We start from the raw sequence: 11,845 nt of genomic DNA, 5'->3' as shown, positions 1-11,845 counted from the left end.
GGTGGAGCTAGCTGGTGGAGCTAGCTGGTGGAGCTAGCTGGTGGAGCGTGGAGGGCGGGAGTGGTGGGTGTTCAGAGGAGGTGGAGGAAGCTCTGAGAAGTCACTCAGAGTAGCGTTCCGGGTACAGGCTCCGGGTTGGGGTTGAGGGAGGCGTTTAGAAGGTGATGCTCTGTGCGCAGCCCATGCCCCTGGGCTAAAGAAGCCGAGTAAAAAACAAGGAGGATGGTTCGCAGCTCCAGGACAGCTTCGGATCGTCTGGGGCCTTTTCGGAAGATGTGTGACCCCTTGTTTATCGATGCAGTTAGACTAGCAGGGAGATACTGAGGGTTGCTAATCCCGTCTCCTCATTCTAGACGCTCGGAATCTCTGATCCAGAAAGGAGATTTACTTGAGGTTGCACAGCTGTTTTGGACAGATTTAGGACGAGGGCTCGGTGTTCTTTCCCCTGTATCCTTTACTTCTTAACCTAAAATAACTAGGTCTAGACACCGGAGCCTTCCAGTTTCAGGTGGGAAATCACCCTTGTATAGCCTCTCCTGTGTTCTTTCACCATATGATACTGAAGTCGCTGGGTGTAGTAATCCAGAACACCAATTCCAGATTTGCTTTTACTTTCTCTTGTTTCACTTATCCATTCCTCCCACACACGCCTCAGCAGGACTGTTTGACTAATCCCTCCCCGCCTTATCATTTGTATTGGGCATCTTTCTCATTTAATACCTATTGGTCCCTTGTTGGTAGTGTTTTAGTGCATTTTTAAGTCAAAACATTGTAACAAATTAAAAGATGCCTTACTAGGACAATGACTTTCAATTCAATTACCTAAAGTTGAATCACCTGTAAAGCTTTAAAAATGCTGATGCCGAGGCACTACTTTGAGATTCTGATTCAATTCGCCGGCGATGCCGAGAAACAGTGAACCATGGGTTCTCAACTGAAGCTTCTGAAAGCCTGGTGTTAGACAAGTTCACTACTATCTGTGAATCTACTACTCAGACCCAGGCTGACTTGGACCTAGAAGGGAAGCTTTTTATAGTTTGTTTCTCTGCCTAGGCATGATGGTGAGACTACTCCAGACCCGAAAGTTATTTTTTCTTCCACAATTGATTTTATATCTGTAAATCTGCTTGTTATGGGATGCTTCCCTGCTTTGGTGCTTTAGTCAGTTCAAGCCTGAGGCAATTACAGGATTAGCCCTTCTTACACCACAATTTACAACATGATTATCGAGTTGTAGGGGCACCTCACTGTGTAGCTTCTATGAATACTTCTTTTTTTTAAAGATTTATTTATTTATTTGAGAGCGCGTGCCCCTGAGTGGGGGAGGATCAGAGGGAGAGGGACAGAATCTCAAACAGACTCCACGCTCTGCTGGGACCCCAGCGAGGGCGGGGCTCAATCGCAGGGCGCTGAGATCAAGACCTAAGTGGAATCAAGAGCCCGACACTTAACAAACTGAGCCACCCAGGAGTCCCTTTTTGGTTTTGTTTTAACCGTAATTCTTTAGTTCTGCCAACCATCTTGGTATGATTGCTTAGGGGAAGGGTAATGCTAGTCCCACCCCTTAATCACCTGAACAAAGTCCTTTGACTACCCCCCAACATTTCTGAAAGCTCAGAAAATGTCATTTTACAGTTACTATGAATTAGATATACCAATAAACTGAAAGAATATAAATAGCACGGGATATAGGGTCAGAACAGGGTTCCAGTTCACCAACTTGAATTATTTGGTTATTTTTACCCTATTTTCTCTGTCTTGAGTTTCAAGTATTCAGATGTTGGTCCTCTATCATTTCTCTTTCAACATCAGACCTTCTGCCTTAACTGGGCCTGGTGTCCTCTGAGCCAGAGATCTTTTGTTTTACCCTCTTCTAATACTAAATCTCTGGGCTTCTACTGGATTGGAGAAGGGATTCTGAGCATTTGATTCTTAAACAAATTGTCTATTATTCCTCCTGTCTTTAGTTCACATCAGTCTCAGAGTTACCTAGCACTTCCAATTCCTGAGCCTTATGCAGGGTTTAGCTATGCAAATCAGGTTGCTTCATGGCCTGCTTAGGATTCTTGTTTCTTAAGTCTGCTAAGGTAATTGTCAATTATAAGCATGTGAACAACTGTTCAACATCAAAGTGTAAATCAAAATAAATACCATTTTTCATCTATCAGTGACCAGGAAGGAAGGAGTTAAGCAGCAGATCTGCAATCCATTCTCTCCCATTATAGAGGAATACTCCTAGAAAGCAAGCAAGCATTTGATTCTTAGAAATATGGTAATAACAGACTTCCTGGTAAACAAACTAGTATCCCCTAGTAGGAGAGTTCATATCTATAGAATTCCTTTAGCAGGATAGCCCTGGACTGAGACTGTTTATGGTAAACACAGCAGAAATTTGTGGATTTGAGGTGCATGACTGGAAAATATCATGTAAGTTAGGTAACTTAGCATATAATGGAGATATGTTTCATAACTGAGTTGGTTCCTTCTGTGTAAGTGAGGAGACTGCATACCTTATTTAGAAACCACATCAATTATCTTGGGTGGAGGTGCATCCAAAGGAAGAAAGGACCTGAGGAGCAGCACCAAGAGTCCTGGACCTCTTCCTATTTTGTCTGTTCCCCTTGGTTACTGGTGTCTTTGAAATTAGTGAACCTTGAAATTAGGTAAGATCTCTGATTTCTGAGTTGTGAATCTAATTTGAAACTTTGATCCTTTAGTTAGCTCAGTGGCAAAGATTAAAAAGTTTGACAATACAGTGTTGGAGATATGTACATGTGGTATTATGGGTAGGAGGCTAAGGAGGTGGGAAGAACAAGCTTTCTTAAACACTGTTGGTGGAAGTATAAATTGGTACCAATTTTTTTAAAGTTCAGGGTGACAATACATGTCAAAAATTTATACGAAGTTCCTTTTGACCTAATAATTCCACTTCTAAAATTTATCCCATAGATAAACTTACACAAATTGTATAAAGGCATTTTCTAAGAATATTCTTTAAAAGATTTTTGGAACAAGACTAAAAAAAAAAAAAAAGAAAGAAACTTTAACTGTCCCACAATAGGAAATAAGTTTGGTATATCCAATTCAGTAGAACAGTATACAGCCATTAAGATGAAGTAGCTCTACCTGCACTGACTTGGAATATCTCTGTATGTTATTGTAAGGTGAGAAAAGCAAGGTGCAGAACAATATGAGACTCTGCTTCCACGTGAGCATCACAAACAAACAAAAAAAACAAAAACAAAAACCCAGAAGGGCTGGGAATCTAGAATGGAAGATGATGTTATGGACTGAATTGTGTCCTCCCCACCCCCTCCCAATCCATATGTTGAAGCCCTAATCCAGAGTGTGACTGTATGTAGGTAATTAAGTTTAAATGTGGTTGGTCATAAGGGTGAGGCCCTAATCTGATAGGGCTGGTGTCCATATGTATGGCACAGAGATGAGGCCATGTGAGGACACTTTGAGAAAGTGGCCTACAAGCCAGGAAGAGAGGTTTCATGAGAAACCAACTCTGATGGCACCTTGATCTGGGACTGCTAGCCCCTAGAACTGTGAGAAAATTTCTATTGTTTAAGCCATCTGGTCTGTGGCATTTTGTTATAACAACCCTAGCAGACTAGTAGAGAAAAGAAACCTTTCCTAATTGTGTGGTTATTTTGTGCCATTAGAATATTTTACCATGTGTATCACTTTTTTAATTAAAAAAAAAATACACTAGAGATTCTCTTTCCCATTGAAATTGGGACTAGTTGTTGGCTGGTTAATTTAAAAAGTTGGTAAAGATCATTTAAAAAGGCAGATATACTTAACCTTTTTATTTTGACTCAAATGTGTCATTATACATTTACTCACTAATCTTTGAAATAGGGCCAAGACCTTTTATCTGAAAATGAATCTGTTGGTTGGAGGACCCCAGTGTCTTTATTATGAATTGCACTGTTTAAATTATTTACAATTTTCGGGGCGCCTGGGTGGCTCAGTCGTTAAGCATCTGCCTTCGGCTCAGGTTATGATCTCAGGGCCCTGGGATCGAGCCCCGCATCGGGCTCCCTGCTCGGGGGGGAAGCCTGCTTCTCCCTCTCCCACTCCCCCTGCTTGTGTTCCCTCTCTCGCTGTGTCTCTCTCTGTCAAATAAATAAATAAAATCTTAAAAAATAAATAAATAAATTGTTTACAATTTTCAGTTTCTTTTTTTTTCAAAATACAGCAAGAATTTTTAAGACACCTTTGAAAAAGTTTGAATGCCAAGTCAGTCTAGATTTTGTACAATTTTTTCCCCAAAGTTTTATGCATTTTTCTTACCCACATGTAATTCTATAGTAACTTCTGTTCACCTTCAATTTAGTTTTCATAAAAACAACTGTCTATTTGTACTTCATTTGTTTGAATATTTAAACTCCAGAAGTATAATAAGAGGTGTAAATATTTATATTACAAATACAAATTGACTCTAGGGGTGCCTGGCTGGCTCAGCTAGAAGAGTATGCAATTTCTGATCTCGGGGTTATAAGTTCGAGCCCCACATTGGGCAGAGTTTATTTAAAAAAAAAATACAAATTGACTCTTGATAAGCATATAGCTCAACTGTTTTGGTGAGGAAGTACATAGGTGCATCATTTAGCTAACCTATTAGCCTCTTGTGCTCAGAGAGTCTCGTATTGTGTAAATATAGTTAGCTTATTTTACTTTTAATTTTGAAAGAATCTCAAACTTAAGAATATGCACAAGAAGTCTTGCAAATCCTTCATCCAGATTCACTGGTTACAGTGAATTTTTTTCTAATGCTAGTCTCAACTCCTAATTGAATTTCATGACTCACAGCATAAATGATACTGAAATAGTTCAGGCCAGTCTCTCTTTCTTCAAATAGATGAAGAAACAGGGCCAGAGAGTTTACATGACTTAACTCAAGGGGGTTGTTAACATTTCACTTCATTTGTTTTATTCTCTCAAAATATATAACTTCCCCACCCAATTATTTGAGTTGGTTACAGATATCATGTCTCTTTACCCCTCAATACTTCAATGGGTATTTCCTAAGAACAGAACATTTCTTTTCATAACAACAATTCAATTAAAAAAATTTAACATTGACACAATATTATTTTCTAATAAAGCATCCATATTCTAAATTTGTCAGTGGTTCCAATTATGTCCTATGTGGCATCAGTGAGTGATTCTACACAGAGAGAATGAAGAGTAAATAGTAACAGAGCAAGCGGGCTAAGTGGAGTCTGGTTTTTAAAGACAGATTCTACTCTAGTTTTTGTTAAAAATTTGCAATAAAATGGGAATGTCCTCTGTGCTTCTCTCATGGAATTTCAGATGTGACATTATAAGATGGACTCACAGAGATGCTTTTTTTCTTCTCCTAACTCTTATTTGATATGACCTGTTATAAGAATTTTATCTTTGAGAAATTGCCTCCTATAAAGATGACAAGAACAGAGAAACCTGTGCAGGAATATTTTCTAATTGTGTTAAAAAATTTATGACTTCTCTGAAAGTTAAAAATGGCTACCATTTAGGGACGCCTGGGTGGCTCAGTCAAGTGTCTGCCTTCAGCTCAGGTCATGATCCCAGGGTCCTGAGATCGAGCCCCACATCGGGCTCCTTGCTCAGCAGGGAGCCGGCTTCACCGTCTGCCTGCCTCTCCCCCTGCTTGTACTCTCACTCTCTCTCACTCTCCCTTCTGGCAAATAAATAACTAAAATCTTTAAAAAAATGGCTACCATTTATTAAATGCCTACTTTTATTTATTTTAAATATTTTATTTATTTGAGAGAGCGCGTGCGTGCATGAGGGGAGAGGCTGAGGGAGAGAGAATCCCAAGCAGACTCCCTGTTGAACACAGAGCCCGACTGCGGGCTCGATCCCACAACCCTGAGATCACAACCTGAGCCGAAACCAAGAGTCAGATGCTTAACTGACTGAGCCACCCAACTGCCCCTAAATGCCTACTTTTAAAAGCACTATGCTTAATGATTAGCATATGTTATTTTATTTCTGCACAACAACCCTCTGATAACAAGTGTCATTTTCCTAATTTTATCATGTGGAAACTAAGGTTTTGAGATGAACTGTGTAACTTGTTGAAGGCAAGAGAATTGTGAAGCTGGGCACATTAGTAAATACTGCAGAGCTATATGTTTAAGGTGAGATCAATATTTTATCGAAATGGGCTGCATGATTTTCCCTTATAATAGAAATTAGGCAGTTTATTCTTAAAGCACTGTATAGATGGAATCCGTCAGGTCTAATGTCTTGTGATAATCTCATTTGATGCAGGAGGCTTTAGTCTGTTGATGGTCAACTACAATTTTAATTTCTTGCTCAAGATGGTTAATACTAATCTTGGGTGCTATATCAAGGTAAATAAATTCACCCATCAGATAAGTGACAGGCATTCTGTAAAAGTCTGGGGATATAAAGATAGTGAACAGTGTTAGCTGTCTTTCAAGACCTCACAAACTTACATAGAAACACAAGACTAAGCAACTATTAAAACTGAATGTATTATAGGGGCGCCTGGCTGGCTCAGTTGGTAGAATCTGTGACTCTTGATCTCACGGTTGAGTTTGAGCCCCACGTTGGGTGTAGAGATTACTTAAAAATAAAATCTTAAAAAAAATTTGAGGGCACCTGGGTGGCTCAGTTGGTTAAGCGACTGCCTTCAGCTCAGGTCATGATCCTGGAGTCCCAGGATTGAGTCCCGCATCGGGCTCCCCACTCAGTGGGGAGTCTGCTTCTCCCTCTGACCCTCTCCCCTCTCATGCTCTCTCTCACTCTCTCCCTCTCAAATAAATAAATAAAATCTTAAAAAAAAAAAAAAAAGATTCGTTAAAAAAAATTTGAGTAAAGTTATAGATTCAAGTCAACAATGGAATATATATATATGTGTATACACACACACACACACACACACGAATACTTTAGCAAATAGAAGAATTACCTAAGGTGATCTAGTAATATCAAAAGTGAATTACTTTATTAGAGTTTAACAATAAATTAAAACCACAAGGGGAATCAAGCTGAGATCCTGATATACCTCAGGAAGAGAAGCCACCATTACTATTTCTAGGTATGAAGAGGCAAGGGAAGGGTCAACAGAACAAGGCAAGAGCCACAGTTGTAGGAGAGGGGCTGTCTCACAGGATGGTCATAGACAGAGGAATGATGCCATTGCTAAGACAGCTCAGACCTATTTCTCCTACCTCTCTTGCCAACTAAGTGAACCCCATGCAAAAACAAAAGGTGGTCAAGTCTGCCCTTTTGTTTATATACACTTTTCTTTGGAGAGGGTATTTTAGCATTCTCAGAGCATGGGAATCCTCAGCTTCAACTACCATCTCTATGAAGAATCCAAGGAAGAGTGTATACAAAGAAAAGGGCACTTAGGGGAATCAGGGGATTAGAGGGTAAGGAGAGCAGCCAATAAGAAGTGGTTAGAGTGGGGCACCTGGCTGCCTCAGTGGGTAGAGCATGTGATTCTTGATCTTGAGGTCATGAGTTCAAGCCCCACAATGGGGGTAGTGTTTACTTAATAATAAAAATTAAAAAAAGAAGTGGACAGCAGTAGACATAACAATGAAGACAGGGCAATGTAAAACAAAGAGGAATGGTTATTAACATCAAAAACTTCAGGGGTGCCTGGCTGGCTCTGTCAGAACAGCATACGACTCTTGATCTTGGGGTTGTGAGTTTGAGCCCCACGTTGCATAGAGAGATTACTAAAAAAAAAAAAAAAAAAACTTTAAAAAATTTTTAAAAAAACTTCAGAGGCCCCACATCTGGCTGCCTGCTCAGCGGGAAGCCTGCTTCTCCCTCTCCCACTCCCCCTGCTTGTGTTTCCTCTCTCGCTGTGTCTCTCTCTGTCAAATAAATAAAATCTTTAAAAATAAAATAAAATAAAAAAAGTAAAATAAAAACTTCAGAGAAATTGGTGGGGGTGGAGGAAGGTAGGAATGAAGGCTAGAAAAAAGCCATTAAATTTGCTGACTCACAATTACTGATTTTTTTTTTTTTAAGATTTTATTTATTTGACAGCAAGAGAAGGAACACAAGCAGGAGGAGTGGGAGAGGGAGAAGCAGGCTTCCTGCTGAGCAGGGAGCCCGAAGCGGGGCTCAATCCCAGGATCCTGGGATCATGACCTGAGCCAAAGGCAGACGCTTAACCAACTGAGCCACTCAGGCGCCCCAATTATTGATTTTCAAGCAGTATTTTAATGGGCGCCTGGCTGGTTCAGATGGTTAAGCGTCTGCCTTCGGCTCGGGTCATGATCTCAGGGTCCTGGGATCGAGTCCCGCATCGGGTTCCCTGCTCAGTGCAGAGCCTGCTTCTCCCTCTCCCTCTGCCACTCCCTCTGCTTGTGCTCTTCTGTCTATCTGTCAAGTAAATAAATAAAATCTTAAAAAAAAAAAAAGTATTTTAATAACATTATGGATGCGGAATCCATATTGTAAGAGTTACTTTTTAGTGGAATTGCAGATTATAGATTCCACTTTCAAGAAATTTAATGGTAAAGGGAAATGACACACGAGTTGCAGTCCAAGCAGCAGTAAGATCAAGGTACGATCAGAAATAACCAAGTTATACTTAGAAATGGGGAGTAAGGAGCCAGGATGAGAGTGAGATTGAAATGCAAATCAAAAAGGAAACAAGGATGGGTGATGTCCCTGCAGAGGTATGAGGATCAGGGTTGGAAGAGCACCAGAGGTGAGTTCTGGGCAAGATGGAGACAGAATCCTTTCTTGGAGGCAAGAGGGAAGGAAGTGCCTGATGATAAAGCTATAGAGTGATTTTGAAATGGAAAAGAGAGAAGTTAAGGGAAACTCACAAGACAACTTCAAAATGGTCAGTAAAACTCAAGCAAGGTCTTATGTTAAGGGTCAAGGAAGCAATGTTGGAGTTGGGAGTGTAAAGAAAATGGAGAAAGTTTGGAACTTAGCAACTCAGTGAACAAAAGGATGGCTCAGCAGCTGAGAAGATCCAGGCTAGAATCGTGATTTTGACTTCTCCTTTAAATCAAGGACGCAGTCTTAGATTCCTTTTTATTCTCCATTGTACCTTGCACAGGGCAAGCAAACAATAAATTTATTACCTGGATTATGCTTTTTAAAGCTTGCTTTTGAATGAGTAGAAAAGACAAAAGAAAGAAAATAAGGGAAGTGATAGTAAGAGAAAATATTTTAGCCTTCCCAGGGCATGGGAATCCTGGAAGTACTCTGCTTGCCTAATGACCTTTAAGTCACTTACTTTCAATACTGGTTTCATTTCCCAGGCAGCAAAAGAGGAAGAATAAGCTCAGCCTCCTTATTTTCTTCTAAGAATATCACAAACTCTTCATAAAATAATATTTACACATTCTCTTGGTCACCTTATAAACAATATAGACACTGTCCATTTTTATAGATTTGCTTTTTTCTGAACTGTTTCATTATTATTATAGATGGACTCACAAGAGTTTGGCCTACTGGCATTGATTTTCTTCTGGCATTACAAGATAACAGGAGGGGAAAAAAGAATATGAGCAGTGGAAATTTGTGACTTATAAAAATAAAATGAAGAAATGAAAGGAAACAGAGGCAGCTTGATTACCTTAAACCTCAGTCAATATCATTGCCTTTAAATATTTCAGTAAATATTTATTTTGGGATTCTACAGTCATTTCAGCTCATCAGTGTATCTGAAGTTGCATTTGAATTTCATAATGCATTTCTTGGAGGCACTTTATCTTTGTATCTTACTTACAAAGTGTAAACAAGCAAAGTAATTTAAACAAGTGTTAACTAGAAGACAATTCCGAATCATCCATGGCTTGCCATGTCATATCCAATTTTTCCCTATGTTGTGGTAGATTGCATGTCTATTTTTAACATTAATAATAAATGAGTTTTCCTTCTGGCCCTGGTTATGTTGTTGTTTTGAGTTTATTAAGCATCCAACTCTATCCACTTTAAAAGAAAAAAAAATTAAGCAGAGAAATTCACCGCATCTTTTCTGTGACTCTGAATTCATCGTTATCAGCTTAGAAGGTATACTTTAATATTAAGCAGACCCAGGTCTGAAACATGGCGTATGAGATTATCTTTCTGGCATCAAACTCAATGATAACCATTCCTATGGAATAATTTTAAGAAAACTCTTTGGCAATCACTGAACCACCCTCCTCCATCCTTTATAGAAACGGCAATAACAAGTTTTCCAATTATTTTCTAAAATGTCATGATAGTAAACTTAAAAACATACCTGTGCTTAGAATTATTTTGGAGAATTCTTGAGAAATTATTCTCGAAAAAAGAACTCATCTTTATGTTCTGGAGCATGTTTACTGCAACACAGTATTAAGAGTATACTCTTTTTTTTTTTTTTAAGTTTTATTTATTTAAGTAATCTCTACACCCAACATGGGGCTTGAACTCATGACCCCGACATTAAGAGGCCCATGCTCTTCCAACTGAGCCAGCCAGGCGCCCTGAGAGTATACTCTTGAAGACAAATATATGAACTTACATTTTAAGTTTGGTTTTTTTAAATGTGTGTACACATTCTTTGAGTCTACACTAGATCTTAGGATTCCGGCACTAACAACATGCTCCAGAGATGCAACTGAGGCATGCCCTAAGTCACTGTCAACATCCGCGTAGACAGACACATTTCCCCATTTGCTTCCTAACTCCCCAGGCTACTCTTAACTTCAGTTACTGTATTTTTGGTTCCAGAATTTCCATTAAAAAATAGATTCTAATCCTCTTGTGAAATTATCCATGTTTCGTCTATTTTTTTGAACATTTTAATCAGAGTCCTCGTCTGCTTATCTAATCCTGGATTACCTATGGGCTGGCTTCTACTGTATTTTTTCTTGGTTTTTGGTCATATAACTTTGATCTCTTGGCATACCTAATAGTTTCAGATACTCAATATTGATTATTGAGTATAAAATAATTACGTATTAAAAATTAAGTATAAATTATTAAGTGTAAGAAATACTGTGTACATATGTGATATTATCCTTCTCCAAAGACAATTCACTCTCATCTTTGCTGACAAAGATGCTAAACAAAAAGCCTCCAAAAAACAGTGATTTTATCATCTCAGCCTCCTACAATATAGTTTCAGAATTCAGCAAAATTTTGGGAAGAAAACTATCTGAGTCTCCCAACTCTCCACTATTTCCTTATTCCTGAGATCCTGGCTCTCTAAGACTGCAGTTTTGTCTTTCCAGTCCTGTGAGACCCCAGAGTGTAACTGGTTTGCTTGTTTTGTTCCCCAACAATGGTCCTTGGCTTAGGTAAAGCCCAGATGTTCAGTATCTTTCCTTGCACCCAGAATCCATAAGCGCCTTCAGGGAAAAAGCAGCTGGAAGAGGTCAGCTCACCTTTTTGCAGTTCTTTCCCTGGAATCTTGGCCCTTCCAGTCTTATTGCTTTGCTTAAATAGTTCTCTGCTTTATAGAGATGTTTCTGGTGTTTATCTGGTTTTTCTATTTATTTTTAGAGGGAGCAATGGTCTGCCTCAATTTACTCCATCATACCTGAAAGTGGAACTATACCTAAGCCGCTCTTAAAAGTACTGTAAAGAGATAAGCTCATTTGCCAGTGACTATGCAAGAAAATAGAGGGTTTTCTAAAAGGGAGAGTTTCGTAGGTCCTTTCAGACACACCTCGGTAGTCAGAACTCACTATTCTTCATAGGCTCTGACCAGAGGGTGAGCAAGCGTGAGAAGAGGATCCTGGTTTCTTCTCGAAATGAAGGCACATTTATTCAGAGATACTTGAACCAGCTCCCCTTCTGCCATATATCGCAGATTTAGTGAAAAGATAAGAAGAATCTACTTTTGGGG

This window comes from Mirounga leonina, unplaced genomic scaffold, assembly GCF_011800145.1.
Source record: "Mirounga leonina isolate KUSES-001 unplaced genomic scaffold, KU_Mleo_1.0 Mir_154, whole genome shotgun sequence".
NCBI lineage: Eukaryota > Metazoa > Chordata > Mammalia > Carnivora > Phocidae > Mirounga > Mirounga leonina.
The sequence above is the reverse complement of the archived record's forward strand: the minus strand, read 5'-3'. Positions refer to the sequence as shown.